General features: G+C 37.5%; 1 protein-coding gene across 7 annotated transcripts in view; it reads left to right on the top strand.

The window, feature by feature from the left end:
* The window catches only part of LOC147871604 (oxytocin receptor A-like), a 546,632-nt gene that overhangs the window by 57,176 nt on the left and 462,196 nt on the right, over positions 1–27,260 (top strand). The gene's annotated exons all lie outside the window — the stretch shown is intronic.

Here is a 27,260-nt window from a genome sequence, read left to right as displayed (position 1 = left end):
ATGTAAATCTAATATTTCGATAAAGCACATCATTTAATATTTTAAATATTTTAAATGTTAATTATTGGAATATTTTAATATTTAATAAGAATTTATTGTGATTAGACGGACAAGATTTAAATAATGTATATTTACTGTATTAAGATAAATAAAAATATGCAGATTAATTACGTATCGGATAACTTCCGGACAGTTCGTGTCTCGGTTGTGTTTAAGGTCGCATTTCCACCGCCCTGGATGGAGGTAATATATAAACAAGTAACACTAAGACTGGGATTTATTCACGTGGCAGAATGTTCAAGGACTGGCTAGTTCCTTTTTATGGTTTATCTTGTCAGTAATGTGTAATGTGTACTATTTCATAGATAACGCAGTTAATATGACGCACATGCCTGCTATGTGACAAAATAACTTCGACCAGATAATAGTTTTGTGCAAGTAATCAGTATTCAAACCTATAAAAAATGAAAACTTCGAAGGAATATATTTGGAAAATCCACTGTAAGTTACATGTAACACACTGTGCGAAAAGTGGTGCACAGGAAAAACCGTGACTGAACACATTCTCTTGTTCAATAACAGGCATTTTAAGTTAATACGTATTTATATTATATATACCGACACGATTTTAAGTAGCTCAGATGTTACAACGTTGTATGGGAGGATGATAGTGAATAATGAACTGGAAAAGATGTCGAAGTAAGCAGTCGTGGCCTATTTTAAGGTACTATCCGGGCAGTTGGCTGGAGGGACTGTGAAATACCAGGAAAAATCACAGCCTGTGTCCGGGCAGAGATTTGAACCCGGGACTTCTCGAATACATAGCAGGAGTGTGAGATTGTAGTTAAGTAAAAGGACCAGGAATGTTGGTTATAGTCGAACCTGTGAAAGTCCGCCCACGATGAAGTCCTTTGCTGTTAGGCTAGCTTTGATTTCGTGGCATATTTTCTGATTTGCGGTTTTATGAGTACGACGTTGGAAGCGGATTGTAGGGAAGCCATTTGTTTATATTCCGCCCATTAAGTTGCGTGCCGCTGAAAAACCTACCCGCTGTGTGTAACGCTCGCTTCAAATCAGCTGTTTCTCTTTTTGTTCCAGAGATTCAGTCAGCGTTATTCAAAGCGAGATGCGCTGCCGCGTGTATTAGGACAGGCGGTTTTAAATATAATTCTCCAAACTTCGGAGGCTGTGGATTAGTTGTAATAAAAAAAAGCACAAATCTTTCCGTCAGATGAATTCAGCATTCAAGAGATCAGGTTCATTAAGTCGCGTTCTTGGGCAACAGCTGTTCGTGATTTGATTAATCTTACTAATCTCCTGAAGAAATTCCAGATTTGTCATGTTTATAAAAGCCGCCATTGTTAAATCTACTGTAACCCCGGGAGGGGGGGGCTCTCGGCTTCCTAGCCAAAGAGATTTGTGGGCTCCAGAACGAATTACGATTTGCGAGTACAATTTTTTTTATTCCCACACTTAGAATTCGTTTGACACTCTGTAATCTCGATGATAAGATGGTGCTTTGAGTAGCCGTACAAAACTGTGATTCATCCGCTTATATATTGGTTCTGTTTAATTAATTTAAAGCGGAATGTGTCATTATGTCCAGTCTTCAGTTTTGCAGGAACGTAGAATGTCTCCTCACGTATTATTCGTGTAACTTCTGACTCGTAAAGCACATAGGCATTTATAAAATTGTTTATTCTAACATATATACAGATAGTGTTTATTCACATTCCGTGTAAACACATTTCATAAAATATGTATAAACGTCTTCTCTTGCCTGAAAAGCGTTTTCCCTACAAAACGTGTTTACGTGAACCAGGCTAATAAGCAAAATTACTTCACTTTAGTAATTCATGGTTTGTGTTACCAGGTAAGCGTGTTTTGTTCTAAAATAAATGTCGTATTAGAGCGTATGTCTGTCTTGGTCCTTGAGACATGTTTTAATCCCGAAGGAGATGAATGCAATTTATGTTTGCAGATTTATGATGTGATAGTCACCTGCTAAGCTTATAGATTCCTTGAAAACCTTCAGTGGTGCACGTTTTCAATCGTAGACGTTAAATTCATTGTTTCGTTGGCACGTGGCCACTTTACAGTGTGGTTGGCAAAGTTTCAAGTGCCAGGCTAAGAATGTTTTGTAGCAGTGTTACGTTCTCTTGTGGTAATTTTGAATGTAATTGTATTGATGTTGAAAAAATAAAATGGCCTCGCTAGAAAGAGAATTTTGACATTGAAAGCTTTAATTGTATTATATTACTTCGTAAATGGATTCGAGGGAAAACGTAAAATTATACTTTTCCATCAGAATGGCATTTGCCATATAGAAAATTTCCAATTTTTTTAAAAGAATTCCGTTGTTTTTACAGGAATTGCATTTTTGGGGCCAGATCCGAGAAAAATCTTTGCAGATATATTAAAAAATACTTAAATTAGATTAATCGTAGTAGTTTCAAAAGTGACGACGAAATTCTTCTAGGCGGACAGAAAACGTTTCCTGTATTGTTTGTCAGTTACATTCGAAAAAAAAAATTAATGTTTTTTTTTTCTAATCATGTTTTAGGTACGAAGGAAGTAACGCGGTATTCCAATAATATGTTTTGTCAGAACGGAGTACTAAATTTACCCAGCTATCAGGAATTTTATTGATAGTGGAATTTTGTGCTGAACTAAATATTTCTTTTCTCTCAACTTGAAACATTCAGAGTCGTGAACATCTGCATTTGGCAAAAATGAACCTTTTTTTTGTACAGAATAATTATTGAAATTTTCTGTTACGAGTAAGCGATTCCATCTAGAAAGATTTAAAACATTTTGGATGTCCGCGTATAACACAGCACATGATCGTGTTTTATTAAACGTGCCTGAAATTGTTAGGTCAACACTGTTTGGAAACGAATGCCTGTATGAATATTTAAAGGAAATGTTTGTCAGCGCTGAACGATTTGCGGATAACCGCGTCTCACGGAATGTCGAAACCTGCTTCGTGTTCAAGGAGTTGCAGATTCGAATCTCGGCACAATGACCGTCTATCGTGACCGAGGATCTTCGTAATGTTCCACAGTACATCAAGGCGAATGCTGGTAGTGTGTTTTAAAGTAGGCCACGAGCGATTATTTAAATATTTTCCAAAATAATCGTTCACAGATAGCATCTTACTGTTTGCCGCAAGTAAGTAGTTAATTAGACGATGTGTTCTTAAATAAACTAAGAGCCAAGATTCGGCAGATCAGAAAACAGTCACGTACCAAATCTTACTATGATTTTACCAGATGAATTATTTGTAGACGAAACTTTCTGTTGTGGGGCTGTGTTCTATGACGAACGAATGCGGAATAAGTCGAGAAAATGGGTGATTCTGAAAAGGGAAATGTTGTGTAACAACGTTTACCAACTCTGTGGGTCATCATGAAGAGATTTTAATTGAAACTAGTTACAGTGGGTTGATATTCGAATGAAAATACTTAATATTTTAATAATTTTGTTGCAAAAACCGATGTGAAAATCCGGCCATTCCAGAATGTCTTAAACTTCATCGCAAGCCGTTTGAGAGAATGTGAGTATGGGCTGTGGCTTGCTCTCGAAACTCCGCCGATGGCTTTGTTTATTCTTCCTGACCTTTTATATAGTTTTTTTTCCTTTCGCCTCTGCAGAACAGGTCTTTGTAAGATAGAGTCAAAGACTCGCTGTCTCGCTGTTCTTTCATGAAGGGCAATATCTCTTCGAATTTCGTCACACATCGAACATTTGTCCTTTGAAGTGGTCATTCGCCATACCACAGACCAGACCTGTTTACCGGCTGAGCGACTGCCAGCTTTTTAAGAAGTGATGGACGCAATCTTTCCCCGAATTTAACACGTCTCTTAATGTCTTCGTAAATGTGACTTTGATCTTTTGAAATAATATTTGGGGAAATATGCATCTTGTGTAGTAATTTTGTCCTAGAGTCTGTTGGCGAGACATTGACGTGTCCCTAGATCTCTCTGCCTTCACGTCTAGAGCTGCTTCCTTACAACAGAGTCTCTCTGTTCATCTTCGTGATGCTGTGGGGTATTTGTGTTTTCACCAGTGAAAAAACATGTAAAATACTTAAAAGCATGTGACTAGAAATTTATAACATAGCAGTCAGAATATTACAGCGAATTTCCATTAGTCGATGGTGCCCAGATTCAAGAGCGTTTCCGGAACCAGCCTTTTTTATTCTTACGGATTCCTAATATTGTAAGTGGTGGTGGTTCTCAATAACGAATACCCTGTATCGAGTCAGTCAGTTACTTAGCTGCCGGTTATAACTTCGATATGAGTAGTCGCAGAGTTAGTTACGTCACCCAACATACCCGAAAACACTCATAAATATTTTGAGCGAGAGGCGAAGATATTTTGAACACCGCACAATTCGACACATTGTGGGCCGCATAACGCACAGTCCCAGATAAAGAGACGTTCTTTCAGTGTTTTTTCACTGTGTAATTAGCTAACTAGATGGCTTTACGGAACCCGAAGGTTCATCACCGAATTAACCAAAGCCCTCCACCGGACCCTGTCCTGGGCCAACAAAATCCAGTCTCCTTCAACTCCTATCTCCCATAGATCCCGCATGAGATTATCCTCCCATCTACGTCTAGGTCTCCCAGCGGTCTCTTCCCTTCAGGTTTCCCAACCAATACCCGGTGCACACCTCTTGTCCCATCACTGTGTAACAACTTAAATTTAATAAATGACCTCTGATTATCTCCTACTGATGCTGAAAATAGAGGAGGGGGCTTTTTAGATTAGGACAGTTTAAAAAAATAAATATTTTGTCTTCATTTTATGATTATATAAGTGGGAACAGGACCACATCTTGAATGTTATCCTATGAGAGAAACATTTATTAGACTTGCAATGACGTCTGTTTCTGTCCACGCGTTGAAATTCGTGATTACCTGAGACACTGTTTCTGTCTTGCTGAAAACTCTGCTCCATGCGCGTTTATTTGGTGGATGGTATCAATGTCGAACTGGATATTAACAATCGCTTATAGTCTCTGTTCTTCTGTTTTGAACAAGAGCCAGTTACTTTTGTTACTGTTGGCCTCATACACCTAAAAAAAATTGTACCGAGGATGGAAAAATACATTTGTTTTTCAGTGATTTATTGCAGAACTGGGAAACAATTTTGTTCGCATATTTGTTCCTTTTTTTGTGTCCTACGTCAGATATCTAGACGTGGATAATAAAAACTTCTTTTCGACTGATTAATGGCCTTCACACCTGCCTCATAGGGGGTTAAACATATCCGTGGGAACACATTGAAGATCCGACATATTGTATCATGGAGTAAAGAGATATCACGTGCAATGTTATAAAGATCCCGCCGCTGATAATTCAATTTCATGAACAACACCCATTTTCCTTTCAATACTTCCAAATTCGTGCGATAGGCTGTTTGTTGTGCGGATGTTTCTTTAGATATTTAGACGTAATCTTAATTTCAGACGTGGATATCAGTAAAAATGGTATCCCACAACACTCAGTTGAAACTATCCACTTCTTCGTTTACCTTGCAGTGAATTATCCAAATGCAACAAATATTTATAAGTCGATTCTTGTGAGCCAAATTGCCTAAGTACTACTTACTTACCCCTTGAAATAACTTGTATCCGTTGTTCTTCGTGGTCAGGAATTTTGATCTGGGGAACCAGTTCATGATTCGTTTCATCTCTGACGTAGGCTCGAAATCTCCAGTGCCATCGGTTACAGTGCCGTAGTCAATTTCTTCATTGTCTCCTTCTGCATCTTCTATTACATAGTCTGACCAATTGTCAGTTCGCTGTTCTTCATTAGAAATTTCGGCTGCGTTTGTTTGAATTCGTGCTTCGTAATTTCCTGTTGTCTGAAGTAGGAACGTAACGGATTCTAAAATTTGTTTCAATTTTAATCCTCCGATTTTACACAGAACTCTATGCTTGAACTGATGACGTCATCGATCACAATATCAACATGACCCTACGCGAATCTCACATATCCTTAACCACATCTGTAGCAACTGCTTCACTGTGGTGGTCACATGGATCTTACCGCGATAATAAAGATGTGAAATTCGCAAGCATTTAACAATTCGAGGATGGGTTGACTGATTTTCATACAATATGATATTAATGTTGTGCCATTGGAGGCCGCTCAGATTCGTAATTTGTAATATCCTGCAATCAATAATACCACCGCAAATTAATAAATTAAATTATTGAAATCTGCGGTGTATAGCAGAACACAAAAATAATATTACAATTCCTTAGCATTTCATGGTGATGATCGATTATTGGGAACATAACAAAACCAATTCCATTAGAGATGCTTCAGTGGGAAGATTATTATAAACAGTGCTCAGTAGAAATTATACAAGACGTGGAGAACGAGAGAATATAACTGCGTAATAATTTTATACAAAATCACATCGGCTTGTCTTGAATCCGGTTACAACATGGAGCCTTGTAGCCCTGCTGTGGCAATATGGATACATCTGCGTGGACTCTTCCAGGCTTATTATCTTTTCAGTTACCTGTATTCTCTGAAAACAGTCCATCCCTTAAGATTTTCCCTCCCAAAGGCGAGGTTAGGACGAAAATTGTACAAATCTGCGACTGATATATTTCCTTTCAAAGAAACAATACTGGGAGGTTTGCAAGTGAGTTGCGTAAAATTTGTAAAGCTTTACGTAACCCAAGCGAGAAGACAGCTTATGAGACAAGGCGTTTCAATTAAATCTTATCTTCATAATGCTCATTCTTATTACGCTGCGTTATATTCATGACCAGGTTACAAGAATTTTTGTATATTAAATATCCTGTAACAGAGAGAAATTTGCTCGTAATTTTACTAGCAACTAATTTCTTAACGCTCCGTTAACCCTGCTCCAAAGTGATTGATAACGCTACTTTTTCTTTGTGGCAAATCATGTGTATTGTTTACAAGTTCATAAATTAACAGATAAACGGCATATTGTTTCTCTCCGTCCGTCCGTCCGTCTTCAATATCAAAGACACTGAATAGATTAGGATAAAACTTGACACAGGCTTAATACGCCATGTTCTTTGATGCAAATTCTTGTGATCCAAATTATAAAAAAGCTCCTCTTTCTGTAAGAACCCAAATCCTCCTCTTGTAAGCTTGGGTGGGAGAATACTGTTATGAAGGATCTTACATACCGTGTGAGGTTCTAACCTGAGACTGGTGATAGTAGTTATTTAATGACAAGATCTAATTTCCGGCTTCCGTAAGTGTGGATAATTTATCGACCAGCCTTGCGAATGCTTACCAAATTGAACGTTATTTCTCCACCGTTACAAGCGACGGGAAGAAACAAAATGCGAGCAGCCGTTAACTAAAATCAAAATAACCCTCGAGGTTAGTTTTTAACAGAATTTCCAAGTCGACGGCTGATGCATCTCAAGATACACAGCTGCTGATTCTCAGCAACGTTTTCCCTACCACACCCTGCAGCCACGAAGCTCCTAGTACACCACATGTATGCTTTGTGCAAACGCAGAAACGAGAATTACATTTCCGTAGTTCTCAGCCTGAGTAACTAATCAACAATTCCAATTATGAGCGTATTCTGATATTTTAATATTTACAATTCATTTTTATAAAATACTAAACCAAAAAGTTTTATTCGTTCTACGAAACCTTTAGTTTGATGTAAAATATGGCCGTGTAATATGGTGAATGATGGTCGTTGTTTAAGAGGTCCTTGCTGCCTTCATCGTAAGGGCGATGAGTGATTGAATGGGTAATCTTTCATCAGAGTACACGACGCTACAGATCAGATTACAGGCATCACTGCCGTGAGAAAACTCAAATCCAAATAATTTTAATTACTTGTTTCAAGCAATTTCACTAACGAGGTCTAAACGCTTATCTGATAGGACTGATCAAGGAAAGTATCTTTAGTGAATGAAAACTGTAGGAATAAACAAAGGTGAGAGATGATCAAGAACGGGAAAGGAGAGATGAAAAACAATAAAATGAAATACAATGAAAGGAGACGAAGGTAAAGAATGAAAACTGAAAGAATACAAAATGAAAATGCAAAGGATGAACAGCAGGGAAAATAGACGATCGGGAAATACTCCCGGATGACGAACGAATGGTTCTATGAATGAAAGAACAGTGCTTTTTCCTGTTCTCACTCACTTGGCAGGAGACTTTATTTTACCCTCGTTTTGTTTAATACCTAACCTGTTCTCCACCTTTCATTTTGATCTCGTTCACTGGTTCTCATGTTTGTTTAAACAGGACTTCTTTTCAGATTCTTTGTGTGTCTGGTTAGGTTAATTAATTTCTCTTTGTCTTTGTGACTTACTCGCTCCTTCTCCCTCTAGACAGGTACCGGTACGAGAATTTTTCGTATGGTAAACGGATTCTGTGCGTGATTCTTTATTCTACAGTAGTCCTGTAACCTAGATAGAATTTAAAGTTATCGGACTTTTAATCTGAAATGTATACACTCGTATAACAACATTAATGAAGAATACAGGATTATAAAGAGTTCGATTCAAGACATGATATGAGATGGGTTTCTTATAAATATTCATAGCATTATTTTTATTTTCTGATATTCTATTACAACGGAAATTCATTTTAACTCCCGGTGCCAAGAAGAAAAACTATTCTTGAATTTTTTAAGAAAAGGAGTTTTGCAAACAAAATAAATCCTTTGGTATATTCTTATAGAAATCCACTCCTATACATAATTACTTTTTATAGTATATATCCATAAGAATGTTTACGCAAGTATAAATATAATACATGCATGTATTCATGCAAGTGTATATATATATATATATATATATATATATATATATATATATGCTTTGACTATTTTGCATCCCTAAAATTTCCTTATGCACATTAAATGAACGAATATTGATAAAAATTCTTAGCTTATGTTTTTGATTTCTTTCTAATCCTCTCCCAGAACAAGTGAGGTATTGAGTACTGAATACAGAGCTGACAAAACTCGTTTGAAAGATCACGTATCGATAGTCAAAACAATTGTTCCATAAATCGAATTATATCCGCTTGTAACCATACTTTTGGCTCAAAGCTGTCAAGCTGGAGTTCAATTGCGTATAGGCGAGATTTGAGGTTCTCACAGCGACGAGATGAAAAAGGTTGTCTTCTGGGTTGTTACGTCATGTAGTTTTGTAGATATTAACCAACGTTTCAGAGCGATGATGGCGAGAGGTAACTCCTTTTAAATGTCAGTTAACATTCACGAGATCAAACAAAGCAACATCCGAGAAAAGGAAACCATCTTCAAATGCATATACGTACTTATATTTCAACACTATAATGATTCATGCTAGTATTTCTGTGATATACGTATAATATAAGGGAATAAGGATCTGTATTGTTTCCTCTTTAAGTGTTTATGTCTTGCATTTGTTTTCTTCGTTAGCCTACTAAATAATGAATTAATTTAATTGTTTTGACCGGTTATGTAGCAAGTTTTATTATAACACATACCACATAGAATTTGTAACAAATATGGCATTGCTTTTATAAATTCTTCAGTTATTCTGCTATATTATCATCGGTGCCTTCACTAAGCTATCAGTATTAAGCCTCACGCATTACAAACCCATTCTAAGTGTGCCCTGATAAAGCGTCCTTCGTCATAGAACTACATTATAAAGCAGTCTTTTGTATTTAATATTCTCTCCCAGCAAAACAAAATGACTTTAATTTTCCCATTTATAACATACTCAACTACAAAATGTTTAGTTTTATTAGTAATATAGCCACGAAACCCAAAAAGAGAACTGAGTTACAAAAGAACTGACAAGTTACGATTTTCAAAAGAGGTGTTTAGATGTGTTTCTTCTAGTCCACTTCTAGGATGGCTCTGGGAACAATGAAACGTCCTATCCAATAAATGGATGTTTCAATAATATCGAAGTATGAACTGAATGTATTCTTATGCTTTTGGTAATTTATAATGTCCGAAGTTTTCCTCAGTACACCACATGTCGCAGCGGATAACTTTAATTTTAGTCTGCAAACATTTACAAAAATTCAAGTGTATTCAAAATGTCCATTAAGACATTCTTCCTTTTAAATATTTATTTTATCGAAATTGAACTAAGAGAATAGGATGGAAAAATATCTTTTGAGGAAAACATTTTGCAACCAAAACAAGCGCTTTGGAGTACTGTTAACGCCTTAGACGTTATCCAATTCAAATATAAGCCGGAAAACGAGTTATACTTTACGTTGTTCGTTGTTATCTCAGCTTCTCGACGCTTCTATTCAACTCCACGCCTACTCGATCTCCCTGTTAATCCTCTCATCACATTCGAGGCATTACGCGCCTAAGCTGTTCAGTTGATATAATGTCATTAAATGACACGAAATCCGACTACAATGAAATACTCAGGTTGTAAAGAAGTTGACTGTGAGATTTTTTGCTTTTAAAGCGATCTGTATAAAAGCTGTCTTCCGAGTTGTAACATCGTGTTTTAATAGCATTTGTGAGCAACGTGCTACTATCATCTGTGTGAAAACTCTCACATTATGACCTTTTTTAGAAAATAACATTTATTTTAATATACGTACATTTTCGTTTGGAAATAATATGCGTGATATTCATTTAGACATGTCAATTAAGCTTTGTGTTGTTCCTCACCTCCTGGTAGGTCTGTCGCCTTGAATTATTTTTAGGAGGTTTCATATACATTTTTCTGGTTCTATACCGGCTCTGGGGCCCACCCAGTTTTCTGTCCAGTGGGGCGTGACACTAACCACTCACCCCATCTAGTGCAGAGTTCGAGAATGAGCAGGAGCTACACCGCCTCTCCCCCCAAGTGCCACGGAATGACTTTACCTTAATATATATTAGAGTTTCAAAGATCGTAAGAAGAATTTTTTTTCACGCTGTCAAGAACTTAATAGAAACAGGGGAGTAAGTAAGTAAGTAAGAAAGAAACAAAAATATTTGAGACAAAGAGTTTTAATGGAAAGACTGTGTATTTGAGAGAGAGATAGAGAAAGATAAATGAGGAAATAACAGTAATGAGACTGTGCGAGGCTTTAATCTTGAATGCGCAATGAATGAATTGTTTTCCCAATGTTTAGCCCAAGCTCATCAGAGTTAAATGCGATGTTACATGTAAACTGTACTGTCCGGATAGTACGAGGCGGTTTACAACACACACACACACGTGATTGCATTAGTATACATGGTGATTCAAAAGGTTAGGGCCAGACTGAAGGAGCGTATAGAGGGACTCAGAGAGAACAACTTTCGAAAAGGAATCCATGTCCTCCGAAGTTATCCTGAGTAAGTCGAGGCCATTGAAGGTAGGGAAGTCTGATAACATACAGCTTAAATAATTTGTTTTGTAAGATTACTAATGTATTCCTTGTACATTAAAAAAAACAAAATTAAGCTAGTAGGAGAATAGTAAAGTACGATTATTTCAGCTGTAAGTTATCAGACTTCCCTACCTTTAACGACCTCGACTGACTGAGGATAACTTCGGAGGACATAGATTCCTATTCGAAAGTTGTTCTCTCTGAGTCTCCTTCAGTTTGGCCCTAACCTTTTGAATCACCCTGTGTAATTGTTCTCACTCACACTACTAGTTTATTGAAGTGGTCCCTCGTGTATTCCCAACAAATATTCTTTTTATTTCATTTTTTTCATTATTTATATTGGATTCATCTACGTAACTTCCGTTTGTTTATCCTTGATATTGAGTTGTGTTATATCTGGATTTCTTTTGAACATGGTGATAGTAACAACGTCCAACTTCCGGTACACGCCTGTTTATAGAAGAGGAATACATAATGTAGTTTTTTTTTGTATTTGCTTTGTATCTAACAAAAAGCTCGTACATGGCATTGATAGGTCTATACACAAAAAATACATTCTGCGTGGGCTCTTATTATGCTACATAACACAGTTAGAGTGTTTGTGCAGTTACATATGGTTATTGAGTCTAATTCTGCGATGTTAATCCATCATCTGTGGCGCAATGAAAAGGTATAATTTGTTCTGCATGGGAAGCCTAACTTTACAGTTTATATAATAATAGTAATAATTAGATATACAGTTTACATAATCCTCGTATCTCACACTAGACTATCTCAAAGAATCTCCATGGTAGCAAGAGCCAAGTGCTCTCGAAAAGCATCTGAATTTATTGCAAAAATGTCAACAAATATGAACAACAGAAAAAGCAGGAACATGTCACAGTTTTGGTTAGCTGCAATGCTTCAAAATTCTGTCTGAGTAGATGCTATTTTCACCAGGACCTGTCAATTCCTTCCTTGTCTAACGCCTACTACTGCCTATCAGTCTCATTCGACGTTTTCTGGCTATGCAGTTGAACAACTGTCGTGAATAACCTAAGGACTAATAAACGATTTGAGCTAAAATACCTCTGATAAAAAGTTCTTTGGATATTATCCATCGTCTAGTCAAATAATAAAATAGAACGACGTTTCGGAGATGGAGCTGTACCTCCGTCCTCAGCTACCTACTCTGTTGGGCCCAATAGGTAGAGCTAATCCCTATCTGTTGGGCCCAACAAAGTAGGTACCTGAGGACGGAGGTACAGCCCCATCTCCGAAACGTCGTTATATTTAATTTTTTTACTAGACGATGGATAATATCCAAAGAACTTTTTATTTAAATAACTCACCGTCATCACGAAGTTTTAGATTTGATATAAAATACCTCTGCTTTGGAAACCTAAATTGCACGACATAAATGACTAAGAATATGTATAAATCTTCAAAGAGGTAACCGCGACAGGATGAAGCACATTCGTGCTCTATATGCGACAGAACTGACTACACCGCATAAAGTTGAGAGTTTCTGTAAAAGGATAATCGCTTAACTAACTTCGTGCTGAACGTAGTTCAGTTTGAGGAAGGAATCAGTGAAGACAGTAAAGAGGTTTAGCTGTATTTAGCTTCTTCTAGCACAGTACTGTCTCACTAAATCTGTTGTCAGATAGAACTTGATTAGGGAGTCTATTATAAAGTTGTTCCCGATTTTTCTGGTTATTTAAGATACACACATGACATTCTTAGGTATACGAGGTGCGATCGAAAGGTTTCCAGACTGCGCCTATAAAAACCCGTACACTTATCTCAGGTATTAAATTCATCCATCACCCTCGAAGTAGTTCCCCTGGGAGTGAACACAACGATCCCAGCGCCGCTGCCAAGCCTGGAAGCATCCCTGGAAATCTTTCTTTGTCAGCCTGTCAAGCACCATCTGCGATTCTGCCTGGATCTCTTCTATCGTGCCGGCTGGCACACTGATTCACTATGAATGTAGGCCGCACCCCCTAGCGGCAGAAGCTCGTACTACATCCGGTTCGCCCTCTATTGACACAGTCTTGAAACTTTCCGATCGCACCTCGTAAGTGATGCATGTTGTCAAATACAGCTCACTTCTTTCTTGATTTAGTATTAAACTTGTAGGTTAATTAAAACGTGTATTATTCCCCGTTGTTGTGGACCCGTACAGTCTTCACTGAACCGTATATTGTTATTAACTGTTGTAAACCTGCAGGAACTTCGTTGAATACTATGTTGTTATTTCCTGTCGTGAAGCCCGAATGCTTTCACTGTAATGCTAAAAAGAATTCACCACAGGATTGTAGTCATAACCAGCTCAGCTCAGTTAATACATAACCTCAGAAGCTATTTCTCAAAAGTACATTTTAATATTTTCCTGTAGATTAGGATGCATTCGGGAGACAGCATATTTTAAATCTTTTATCTGTCGTGACTTGCTTTTTTTATGATTTTCAGCATACCTTGACATTAACAACTATGTCTTTGGTCCCAATTCGTACGTGTGCCTGTTCCCTCGTCAGTCTTCGGTGATCGCTAATAATGGCTTGTCGTTAGGATTTACTTTTTATGTAAGTTCGCTTTGTCAAACACCAACAAAGTATTCTCTAACTAACTAACTAACTAGATGGCTTACCGAACCCGAAGGTTCATCACCGAATTAACCAAAGCCCTCCACCGGACCCTGTCCTGGGCCAACAAAATCCAGTTTCCTTCAACTCCTATCTCGGATAGATCCCGCCTGAGATTATCCTCCCATCTACGTCTAGGTCTCCCCAGCGGTCTCTTCCCTTCAGGTTTCCCAACCAGTACCCGGTGCACACCTCTTGTCCCATCCATGCGCGCTACATGTCCCGCCCATCTCACTCTTCTCGACTTAATCACCCTCACAATACTGGGGGAGCAGTACAGATTTTTAAGCTCGTCATTGTGCAGTTTTCTCCACGCCCCATCGTCTTCCCTCTTAGGCCCAAATATCCTCCTCAACACCCGATTCTCAAACACCTGCAATCTGTGTTCCTCCCTCTGAGTGAGAGACCATGTTTCGCACCCATACAAAACAACAGGCAAGATTATTGTTTTGTATACTTTAATTTTCAGGTTCTTAGAAATCAGACGGGAAGACAAAATATTTTGGACTGAGAAGTAGCAAGCATTTCCGGAATTTAGTCTCCTCCTAACTTCCTCACAAGTATCATTTTGATTTGTTATTGTTGTTCCCAAATATTTGAACTTTGTAACCCTTTCAAAGGATTTATTAGCTACCCTAAGATAATTTTGCCCGCCTGTCTTCTGATGACGAGATACTAACATGTACTTAGTTTTTTCTGAATTTACTTCCAGCCCCACTTGTCTACCAGCCTCTAGTAAAACTTCTGCGTTCCTCTTTATTGTATTTATATCGTCCCCCAATAAATTAACATCATCAGCATATGCCAATAGCTGATGTGTCCCGTTCAATTGCAAACCCTCCTGCCTACCTTGGACCTTCCTGATGGCGTATTCTAGCGCAAAGTTAAAGAGCAAGGGAGACAAAGCATCTCCTTGTTTTAGACCGTTCTTGATGAGGAATGTCTCAGATACATATTTACCTACTCGAATTTTGCTGCAGGTTTCATTTAAGCACATTTTTATTAGACCCACTAGCTTCTTTGGTATACCAAATTCAATAAGAATATTATATAGCACTTCTCTCTTCACAGAGTCATAGGCTTTTTTGAAATCTATAAATAACTGATGTACAGTCCCACCGAACTCCCATTTTTTCTCTAGTATCTGACGAATGCAAAAGATCTGATCAATCGTTGATCTGTTTCGTCTGAACCCACACTGATGATCCCCAATAGTTTCATTCGCATATGGGGTTAATCTTGCCAAAAGAATGTTGGATAGAATTTTGTATGAGGTTGATAGCAGCGATATTCCTCGGTAATTACCACACTCAGTCTTGTCCCCCTTCTTATAAATAGGAATAATTATGGATTCCTTCCATTGATGTGGCATCTCTTCCTTATCCCAAATTAACTGAATAAGCTTATGGATCCTCATATGCAACCCTTTGCCACCTGCTTTAATTAATTCGGCCGGAATCTGATCAATTCCTGGAGATTTATAACTTTTCAACTTCCCAATGGCTAGTTCCACTTCATCTAAGCTAGGTTCTGGCACCAACAGTTCAGCTGTATGCATTTTAATCTGTCTAATATCACCAGTATTATGAACATTTAAGAGCTCGCTAAAGAAATTTTTCCACCTATTCACAATTTTTATTGGATCTGCAAGCAAATTGCCACTATCATCCTTTACCAAATTAGTCTGGGGTTGATATCCTTTCTTAAAGTTATTAATGCCTCTGTACAGGTCTCTGATGTTTTTTTCCTTATTATTTGTCTCAAGTTCAGCAATTTTGCCCTTCAGGTATTCCCTTTTCTTAGTCCTAAAGGTTCTACTAGCCTCACGTCTCACGTTACATAGATTATCCGCATTTGTTTTGTTTGGGTTCTGCAACCATTGAAATTTTGTTTGCTTCCTTCGATCTATTAATTTTGAACATTCTTCATCAAACCACGGTTTATTTTGCTTTCTCCTGTAGTATCCTAGTTTCTCTTTTGCTGAAATTTTGATGCAGTTTCTGACATTTTCCCACTCCCTGTTGATGTCCACACTTTCCTTATCCTCATTTGTCTCTAAAATTTGAAACCTATTCGAAATTTCAACTTGATATTGTTCCTTTGCCTCTCCCTCACTTAATTTTTTCAAATCAAATCTTTCTGTGTCAAAATTTTGTTTAGTTCGTCTACTTACTGAAAGCCGCTCCCTCACTTTTGCTACCACCAGATAATGATCAGTGTCGCAATCTGCTCCTCTGAATGATCTCACATCAATTACATTTGTCTGCCTTCTCTTATCTACTAAAACATGATCTATTTGATTGTGTGTTCTGCCATCTGGGGAAGTCCAAGTGTATTTATGAACATCACGGTGTGGAAATTTTGTACTTTTTACAATTAAATCTTTTGACGTAGCGAAGGTCACTGCTCTGACGCCATTATCATTACTAAGTGCATGGAGACTCTCGCTGCCTATTGTGGGTTTGAAGACATCCTCCCTCCCAATTTTTGCATTGAAATCTCCTAGCAGAATTTTCATGTGATACTTGCCAAATGTATCAAAAGTATTCTCTGAAGTTGAAATATCCAAATAAAATAATCCAAGAACCAGTCTCACAAAACATCACTGTTACGTGATCATTACTCCGAGTTCGAATTCGAGAGGTCTGCGATTTGGTTCTGTAAAAAATTATCTTGAGTGTCAATTAAGTCGTTTTCCTCAGTACCTTAGACAGGTCACGGCGCTTCTACAACCTTGAGACTTCATAATACACAATCAGATTTTCAAGACTTTATCTTTAAGATATTCTGTTCGTTCTACTGGTATCAATTACTTAATTCGTTTCCTTAAACCACATCATTAAATTCAGTAAGTAATCACACTTGTCTTATCACAGTCATAATTAAGGGTCTAATAGAAAATTCCAAAGGATTTTTGTGCATAAACAAAATATTAAGTTTGAAAGTTATAATAAAATGATGAGTTTTTGGAATAACGAAAGTCACTGTTTATTGTATTGCAGCATAAACATTTAGAAACTGCTGGGGTCTTACCATACATCACAACTGAATATACACCCTTTCACTTTTCTCAAATTATCCCCGTTGCCGGTCTCAAAATCCTCTTTGGAGGGTCGGGTGAATTGTATGGCAGGGCTTTCGTGATGAACATTCAGGTACCGCAGAATCTGAGTATTCCTTGGCCGTAAGTAGCTTTCAGCTGCTCATTCTAGCCTCAACATCATTTAGTTAGCTGTTATTTTTAAGCCTGTCTTATATACGTATCCTATTATTCAAACTCAGTGTTGGTACCGTGTCCATAGAAACGACATAACCGGTGGATATTATTATTATTATTGCTTAGGTATCGTATTTAGCCCATTTACTTGTGAAATATTATTCAATAAGTGAATTGAATTATTATTATTATTCTGTTTCTTATTGTTTAATGTTTTTATTTAGAATTACTAAATTGAATTATATTACTTAGGTATCGTATTTAGCCCATTTACTTGTGAAATATTATTCAATAAGTGAATTGAATTATTATTATTCTGTTTCTTATTGTTTAATGTTTTTATTTAGAATTACTGAATCGAATTATATTAGGTATCGTATTTAGCCCATTTATTTCTGAAATATTGTTCAATATGGTACATTTATATATTTAGTTTCATTTGTTTGTTTGTTTTTGTATTCGTAATGTTTTACTTTTATTATTATTGAAATGAATTTAATTATTTATTATATTTTATCCTGTACTATTGTTCAGTGCTTGACTGTTATTGGCCTTACCTGGCTGTTGTCATGCACTTAAATAAATGAATTGAATTGAATTAATTGTGCCTGTAATTGGCTGTTTATCTGTTGCTAAGCTCGTTAATAAATTAAAATAATAATTATTTTTATTATTGTTATTGCTCTCACGCCATTTTACATTGTATCTGTGTATGAACCAGCGACCGGCCTTGATCCTGTGTCTGATTATATATCGTCTGGAAAATATATTTGACATATATAGTGCTACATTAAAATGTTTTTACAAGAATCGTGCTGTTCCCAGAACCCCGTGATGAAGCCATGTAATATGATCGTGATAAGCTTTTAGTTGTACCAATAATTGTTGATATCATTTGCCTTTACAGTCCACAGTTAATGAGTCTCTGTATTTTTATTTATTAATTTTGCTACCTTTTTCGCTAAAACCCTAACAGCTGATAAAAAACGTGTTATTTCTCGATGTCGAAGTGTCATATCATCGACGTACTTACTTTGATTCGTGGAAGAACTATTTGCCTTTACATTACCAGACACAGAATAAGCCAGAATTTATCTTCATCTCGGCCAGAACAGAATACAATATATTACATTATTCTAGATTTTAAAATGAAATAGGTTCTGACTTGGAAAGTGGATTGCACAAAGCGTGTAACAAGATGAAATGTTGGCAGGAAGGAGACAGAGAGAAAGCAGAATGGTAATTATTTAAATTTTACTTCTGTTTTCTTTACTCCTTCTTTATATAAGTACTTCTCCGTCTGACTTCACTTTCTGTCTCTTTCACGGAGATTTATCTCGAGTTCCACGTCTCTCACTCTTAGTTTCTGAGTTTGTGCCATGATTTTCAACTCCTTACTATTTCAGCCGTATCAGTGATTTATAAAAACAAAGACTTTTTACTGTTATTTCTTATTACTGAAAATTGCTTCATCTTTAAAAATGGATATTCGCACAAGAAATGAGTAAGAGTTTGTTCTTTGCATTGAAAGTGCCGGAAGTAAACCATAAATGAATGAAAAATTAGTAAAGGTTAAATTGTCTATGGATCTAAACTGAGGTCTGCTGTGTTGAATAAATCTGCGTAGTTTCAGGTCGAGTCAGACTAAGCTATTCGTGTGTACGGTCTTACTACTTTGTGGAGAAGAAATTATTTCCACGAATGTGTCTCTCAGTGGGTGTCTGGGTCAACTTCTAGCTCCGTGCACCACAAAAGAACACATTTTGTTAAATGCTGCTTATGTAATTTAAAATAGGAACAGAATGTTTTTAGCCAACTGATAAAATGGTCAGTCAGAAGTCGAGTGATATAACATCCTACATAATACACGAATTATTCTACGGTTAATATTTTCCGACAAATATGTTGGGCCTAATTTGTTCCTTCTTCTGATTCCTCTTCTAATTTTTCAGGTCAATTTATTTTTTCCCCCGCTATAATGTACCCTTCCCTCTCACGCCGAACGCAAATCACAATTAAGAAGTTCTTTTATACTCCTGGGTTATTTAAATACGCTGTAGTTATGCACAGGTTCAGTGTAATGTGGAGTTGTGTGTGTCATGGCCACGAATGTCGAGAATTCATGTCATATAGAAACGAGCCTCTGCTTGCTGGATAGAAGCCGGTTGCTTGAGTTAGCTACCCTTGTCGTAAGAGGAGGAATTAGCTGTTAGACCCCTTTGAAAAAGGGGATTTCACTATCAGAAACTGTGTCTTTTTTTACTATCAGAGGTGTATATTTGGATTGTGTCAGTCTTCCTGATACATTTTACCTGCTAATTAACTAACTAACTAGATGGCTTACCGAACCCGAAGGTTCATCACCGAATTAACCAAAACCTTCCACCAGACCCTGTCCTGGGCCAACAAAAATCCAGTCTCCTTCAACTCCTATCTCTCATAGATCCTTCCTGACAACCCCCCATACATTTTATCTGCGCTGTAAGAAAATTAATATAATTTAAGATTTGCCTCCTAAGTCATTCTCAGCTTTGCCCGCCTTTTTAGGTCCTAATTAATACCTTCCATATCACTTTTACTTTATACAAAATATATGTTTTATTTATACAATATATTTTAAATAGGCCTATATTAGACCTAGCATATTGACAGCCCCAATCTCATTTCTAATTCGTCTTCCCACATATTGTGGACCGTAATTCAGTCATTACGAGGAATATTGTGACTTCATTGTGTATTTTTAAATGTATGGTGCACTTCAAATTTTTAAATATTGTGATCGTTGATTCTAATACAACTTCGGGGTCCATATGTTAGCGTTTTCCTGCTCAGTTCTGAGAAGCTCTCGCCTTTGCCATGGCATCACCCTGCATCGTTTTCTGCATGAGGATTCAGAAATGCAAAAGCTCATATTTTGTTGTAATGCCAAAAAGCTAACTTCTGTTGTTTAATTATTTCATGTAATTGAAATGACCGCCACGGTGGTCTAGCGGTTAGAACGCTGGCCTTGTTATCCTGGGGTCTCGGGTTCGATTCCCGGAGGTGCCCGAATTTATAACTTGTGTTGGGCAAGGCTGTGGTCTAGGCAACACGAAGTTTTCCTCCGGGGGCTTCCCCGGTTTCTCCGTGGCATCCCAACAATTACTCCATTCACACACAGAAGAAGGCAATGGCAAACCACTTCTGGATCATCTGTCAAGAACGTATATGAACAGGTCCCAGTCCGAGAAAAGAATGGAAGGATCCTGTTCATATGGACCTGTCGTCAGACAGAACACTAAATAAAATAAAATAAATTGAAATGAAGAAGGTTTTGAGACGTGCTTCGAAGTAAACCCTTCAATTCCACAGTCTTTAGCGCTTAATGGGGGGGGGGGGGGGCTTATAGGTAGAACTACTTATTGTTAAAATGTTTAAAGTTCTTCGTTTTCTCTGTTAACGGAAAGCGATAAAATTTGTTTGCGAAATATGAAACGTTAAATAATGAGTGCAAATTATTACTCCAGTGTAGTGCTCATACTTTTATACGCGTTTTTGCGTTGTGTGTAACCCGTTGGTTCAGGGTATAGACGTCCATTCTTTGCAGAAACAAGTCTGTAGTCAGACAGATTGTCGAGCTGCATGTGCGTTGTTACGTAGAATCAAATTATATTTGACCTTGAATTTTGTTGCACAATCTGATTTTTAAAATTGAAATTATTTTGTGTCATGAACTAATATTTTACTCTAAGTGCTTGTCGAGGCAAATTATAACGTTTGAGTTTAAATTCATGTAGGCCGTATTGTATCAGTTCGGAACAAAATTATTCATTTCGTCTCCCAAATTGTTGGGTAGACACAAGTAACCAGTTTAATGGAAATAGGTTCAGTAGATTCAGATATTAAATCCAGTGGACATACAGACCGACAGACATGACCTACGAACGTTGCGTTTGTTTTATGCACTTGGTACAAAGGTTGTGTTATGTATCTTGTTTTGGTAGTGAAATTGATCTGTGAGAGAATTCGGCTTCATCTATCGATAATTGCTGTAAATTAATACAATATCAAGCAGTAGTTCGCTGAAATTCCGTCTTCAATTATTAATCATATTGTACGTCACTGTGATAATTATTGCGCCATCTATCAGGCAGTATGTAGCTATGGTAATGTCATTAATTTTGCATTCGCAGTTCTCATACCAGATCCAGTAACCACATAATAACGAGCGTAGTAGAATTCCTCTGGTATCGGTTGTCGTCAGGTTTCTCATGGTTTTTCTCAGACTATTCAGTGGACGACGAAAATATTTCTTTAAAATAGATTACTACCGCAGCATTTCAAATTTTCATTTACTCACCTTTCATGGCATTTGATATCTGTAGTTGATGCAGTGTCGTCAATATTCCGATAGATATCAGTCAAGTTCCACAATCTAGATTTGTGTGACGCTGAAGACTTGTGTTCGGAGGTACGCGGTTCGTATCTTAACCAGATTACAGGTTGTCTTGTAGTCTGCATATTTTCCTCAGTTTCTTATTTTAGAATAGTGCCTTTAAATAGGCTACGGCCGACTCATATCGAAACATTAGCATTCCTCATCTTATTCGATGCTATGTAATGTCTTTAGTTGGACGAGCGTAGTTAAATATCCCAGTAAATTAATATTTAACATGCTGTTTTGTGACACTCTCGGGTTAAAAACCGCGTCAGGTGTCTGAATGGTGAATACACCATATTCCCTGCCTACGTTTCGAGAGCCATCTCTGCTATCATCCTGTGGGCAGCTGTGTAACCAACTGGACCTCTGTAGAGCGCTCGCCGATGGGAACTGGCAGTGGAAGGTTGGTGTTGCTGGTGGCTCGTCTCTTGCTTTGTTTCTCGCTGACCAATAGAAACCGGTAGTCAAGTGCTCGCTCTCGCTGACTCGGCCTTCTGGGCGGACAGCAGTTTTGTCACAGGATACGAGGCCCAGCTGAGAGAGATATCATCATTCCTAAGGTTCATTCGCCTTTCAGCCACCTGACGCGGCGTGTAACCCGAGACTCTTTCATCAACTTAAGTCGCTTTGTACACTATGTCTGAATCTTCCACCATGAACCTTTGAAGCTGCTGGTATAGGAATGTTTGATTTAGACCGCTTTGTCGGTCTGAAAGATCGATAATTTTTTTAAATAGCGCAATCAACGTTATACCATTTATATGAACTCTGCGTGGCCAATAAATGTATCGGAGCTTTCTCGTATTCGGAAAACACGTGTTCTGCAGTGGTTATCATTCCAGCTTCGAATTCCGAAGATTGTGGGTCAAATCTCGGTTCTAAAACCGACCATCATGTCAAACGTTTTGTGATTCTTCTTAGTAACCTCATGAAAATGTTTGTAGAATGTCGTAAAATAGGCCACGACTACTTAACGTTTCTCACAGGTTATTTAACATTGTATAATCATTGCGCCGGAAAAGTGTCTTTAAATAAATCAAGTACATGCTTATTTAAATATTTAAGGGATCAGAAGAAAGAACCATAAGTAGATAAAGTGATGACTGAGGAAGTATTAAAGAAGAGAAAGGAAAACTCAAAACAAAGACAGACCGAAAGTGAAATGAACAAGAAATGGGGGAAAGAGAAACTATGAAAAGTAGACAGTAGGACTGTAAATTCTTAGATTGTTAGCACCGTAAGCGGTTTTTTGATTCACGGCAGACGTGACGTGTTGAGAGAGCACGCAAGCCATGATGCTAAGAAGAATGGGACCCGACAGAACGTTCAACACCTTTCGTTTCAACCCCCCACAGCGTCTGTCCCTGGTACTCTGGCTATAAAACCACGAGACACGTAATTTTTAATCTCAGTTTTATTGGTACTATATGTTCTTCTCTGTAAACTTTACTTTTAACTTGAATTCGCTACGTCAAATATGATTCACTTACAGAGTTGGATATTGAGTAGGTCACTGTAAGCATCACGCTCGACATTCCTACTCTGCTGTGCGCAAGCTGGCTTATTAGAACGACGTAACGTAATGTAATGTAGTGTTTTATGCACTTAGAACAGAGGTTCCCAAAGTGTGGGGTGCGCCCCCCCTGGGGGGAGTAGTTCTCTTGGGGGGCGTGTTGTCTGCATGAAAAACTCTTTGTAACGAAATATGGAGAAACATTTTTAACATCCTTCACTTAATTAAAGCAGTTCAGCAGTGGCAGCCATCAAAACAAAGTATCGTTCTACGATGAACCTGGAAAACGACCTTAGGGCGGTCATTTCAAAACTCCAACCTCGGTATGATAAGTTATGTTCACAGAAGCAACCACATCCATCCCACTAATCCAGGTACGAAGCGAGCGTATATTTTATAACAGTTTTTTTAAATTAAATGCATTGAATAATATGTACAAAATTATAAAAAATGTGTGCTCATAGCTAAATTTTATGTCAAATCCGTTTGCTTGCACTTGTTCTGGAAGGGGGCGTGAGATTTATGAAATGTTTTAAGGGGGGCGCAAGGTATAAAAGTCTGGGAACCTCTGACTTAAAAGAATGTGCAATGTAGTACATAAAAAATGAATAAAATATGGATACGTAAATTCGTTATGGACCTGAGTAAAGAAATGCCATTTCCTTCCTCTTTCATACAAGGTTTAGATCCATTAGACCTAAAGCACTAATGGTAATAATAATAATAATTAAGTTATTTATATGATATCTTAAGAGCCACAAGTCCAGTCGTACAACTAGCGCATGTTCAAATAAAAACATTACATACACTTATAAACTAAAATGTGAATAAATAAGCAAATGAAACTTCGCGTGCAGAGTGTCTGACTTAAAACTTGAGTAATACGTTGCCTTGACAGAACTGACTGCAAAGGAACATAAAAAAATCGTGAAAGTAATTGATATAATGAACAAAAATACAGACAAAATTTTTATGAAAATCAGATTTAAATATATAAGCCTATTAGATAAAGATAGTGAATATTCACTAATTCGTTGATTTTAGAAACGCCAGTCAAATCGTGGGAAAATGATGGAACGACTTTATAGAACTCTATAAACATAGAAAGTCCCATAAGTTCCTCTGCGATGGTAATTTTAACAACAACAATAATAATAATAGGAAGAATAAGAATAAAACTTCAGAAAACTGTCATTTTACGATCTCCATACATCATTCGAAAGACGCTGTAGTAAAATATATAGTCATCCCTCACAATAAAACTATATAATAAAATACATGTAACACGTATTAAAAACAAAATGTATTTCGGAAATATCTGCTGCACTATGTACCTCAGGGGCAAGGTTTGTATCTGGTACATAGAAGTAAATACCCTATAAAATGGTGAATAGATGGAATATAATAATAATAATAAATATCTCTTGTGACGTTTATAAGATTTATTTAAACCTATCCAACCCTTCCAAGCGTCTTTGAACGTAATTCTCGGTTAATTAATATTTTTTCGTTTATCTAAGGACTGAACTGATTTAAAATTTACCGAATACGTAAAATAGTCAGTCCGTATGACACACAACAGATAGTTTCATTTGTTCAATCTTAACGATTTAAGAAGTTAAAAATATTAAATTGTTTATCTAATGAGCGACGTGTTGTTTACCCGTATAAATAGCAACTAATTAATAAATGGACTTACACCCTTACTGTAATTTATATCACAGCAGGATTAAAAAATACGGCATTCAGATTTAAGTCTTTTCTTCCGCTATTCACGGAGTCTGCTCTCAACTGCTTTTATTGCAAATGGCTGTTGACGTGGTTACTTTAATTCTACATTAAATAATTCCAACGAAAGATTTTTAAAGATTACTAATTTCATTTGTAATACACGCATTTTCATTATAGCTTAATGTCACGTCACCTTTTAGAAGCTGAAGCAGAGTGTGGTAAGACCGGCCCAAAAGTTTCTCATTTAAGCTCAAATTTTTGTTATTCTTCTTCTGCTTTCTCGTGTCTTCATTGCAGAATTAACGATATTGAAATATGACATTACCTGAAGTTCACGAAATAACATAGATAAAGTGTCTAAGAGCACAAACTACAGATAAAAAGTTTAACTGTAACTAATCAAGGAAGACTATTCCGTGGAGTTATTTACACGTACAGTTATTATTACATTACTTTACGTGAATTACTATTTTGAACCGTATTTGCTAACTCTAACCGCTCTGTCGCTTTCTTTAATATTCAGCGCCTTCTCCCCCGCCGTCAGAAATGTTCCCATGTAAAGATTAAGGGCGAATACCAAAAGGTGTGGTAGTTATTTGGCTTTGATCTTTTGCTGGTGCCTTTTTTTGGCTCGTTTTGCGTCTTAAGCAAAGTGCCAAGAAGCCGATTACAGGTTCTTAATTAGGCTGAGTCTAGGAGATGCTAGCTAGATGTACGAGGTGCGATCAGAAAGTTTCAGGACTGTGTCAATAGAGGGCGAACCGGATGTAGTACGAGCTTCTGCCGCTAGGGGGTTGGGCCTACATTCATAGTGAATCAGTGTGCCAGCCGGCATCATCGAATTAGCATTTGTTTCTTAGTTACGGGCGTTTTGGTAGTGCATTACACCGACCCTCCTGCGATTTCGGAATGGCGTGTGCATCAAATTTTGCCAAAGACTCGCCAAAACGGCTACGGAAACCTATGAAATGCTAAAGCAAGCATTTGGGGAGTCCGCAATGGGTCGTGCACAAACGTTTGTGTGGCATTCACGTTTTAAAAATGGCCGAACCTCTGTCGATGATGACGAGCGTTCTGGACGACCATCTTCGAGCACAACGCTCGAAAATGTTACGAAGATTCGGCAGGCCATTCACGAAGATCGACGTCGTACCATCAACGACTTGTGCGACATTGTTGGGATAGGCTATGGGACCTGTCAGCTGATTCTAAAGGAAGAACTCCACATGCGACGCATCCTGTCTGAGGACCAGAAGCAGAATCGACTGACTTCTCGTTTGTCAGGAGCTCAAAGATCTTGCAAGAACCGACCCCAACTTCCTTTCTAAGCTCCGTGTGACTTCTTCCTCTTCCCAAAGATGAAAATTCAGCTAAAGGGAAGGAGATTTGAGACGATAGAAGAGATTCAGGCAGAATCGCAGATGGTGCTTGACAGGCTGACAAAGAAAGATTTCCAGGGATGCTTCCAGGCTTGGCAGCGGCGCTGGGATCGTTGTGTTCACTCCCAGGGGAACTACTTCGAGGGTGATGGATGAATTTAATACCTGAGATAAGTGTACGGGTTTTTATAGGTGCAGTCTTGAAACTTTCTGATCGCACCTCGTATGTGTGGGTGGGGAAGGTACGAACTGAGTGTTCTGGACCGGAGAAGACGGTTACTTATGATTTAGAAGACAATAGAATACCAGCTGCTTACACGACGGGTGAAATATTCTTACAGAAGCCGAAGATGACTGATATCTGAACACAGATAAAAGTAGGTACCTGGAATTTTAATGTTTCATATCATCTCTCTCCGTCTTCCAACTGTTTCGTCATTTCCGTTTGGCAACGTTTTTCCCCATCATAGTAATTTTGAATAAGGTGAACGGAATTATAAGGAATTTATCTTTAGAAGTTTATTATCTGAAAGACTTTGAAAATGAAAATGAAAATTATTAATATTTTCCTTTTTGAAATCAATCGTGAGCAACAAATTATGTTTACAAGGCGTTGGCTATATCTTAAAATGATGTTTATAGGAAACACAACGTCATTGCACTATACGTGAAATGGTCTTCTTTAGGGGCCATGTGAATTTTAATCCAGAATTATTAATTAATGTTCCCTGTCCATATAGGCTAAGTGAGCATCCTCAAATTAATTAATACTGACCACTTGGAACAAGAGCTCATAAACGACCTAAGAATAAATTGGAAGACTGAGGCTGGAACGTTTTAATAAAAGGATCAATAATAAATATGGCCTGCTTTATTAATATTTTAAGCTTTTTAGTTGCCTTACTCATAGACGATTAACTAACTAACTAGATGGCTTACCGAACCCGAAGGTTCATCACCGAATTAACCAAAGCCCTCCACCGGGCCCTGTCCTGGGCCAACAAAATCCAGTCTCC

This window comes from Zootermopsis nevadensis, unplaced genomic scaffold (assembly GCF_977971745.1).
Source record: "Zootermopsis nevadensis isolate Lab colony 2312 unplaced genomic scaffold, Znev_1.0 Znev_ptg000045l, whole genome shotgun sequence".
NCBI lineage: Eukaryota > Metazoa > Arthropoda > Insecta > Blattodea > Termopsidae > Zootermopsis > Zootermopsis nevadensis.
The sequence above is the reverse complement of the archived record's forward strand: the minus strand, read 5'-3'. Positions and strand labels throughout refer to the sequence as shown.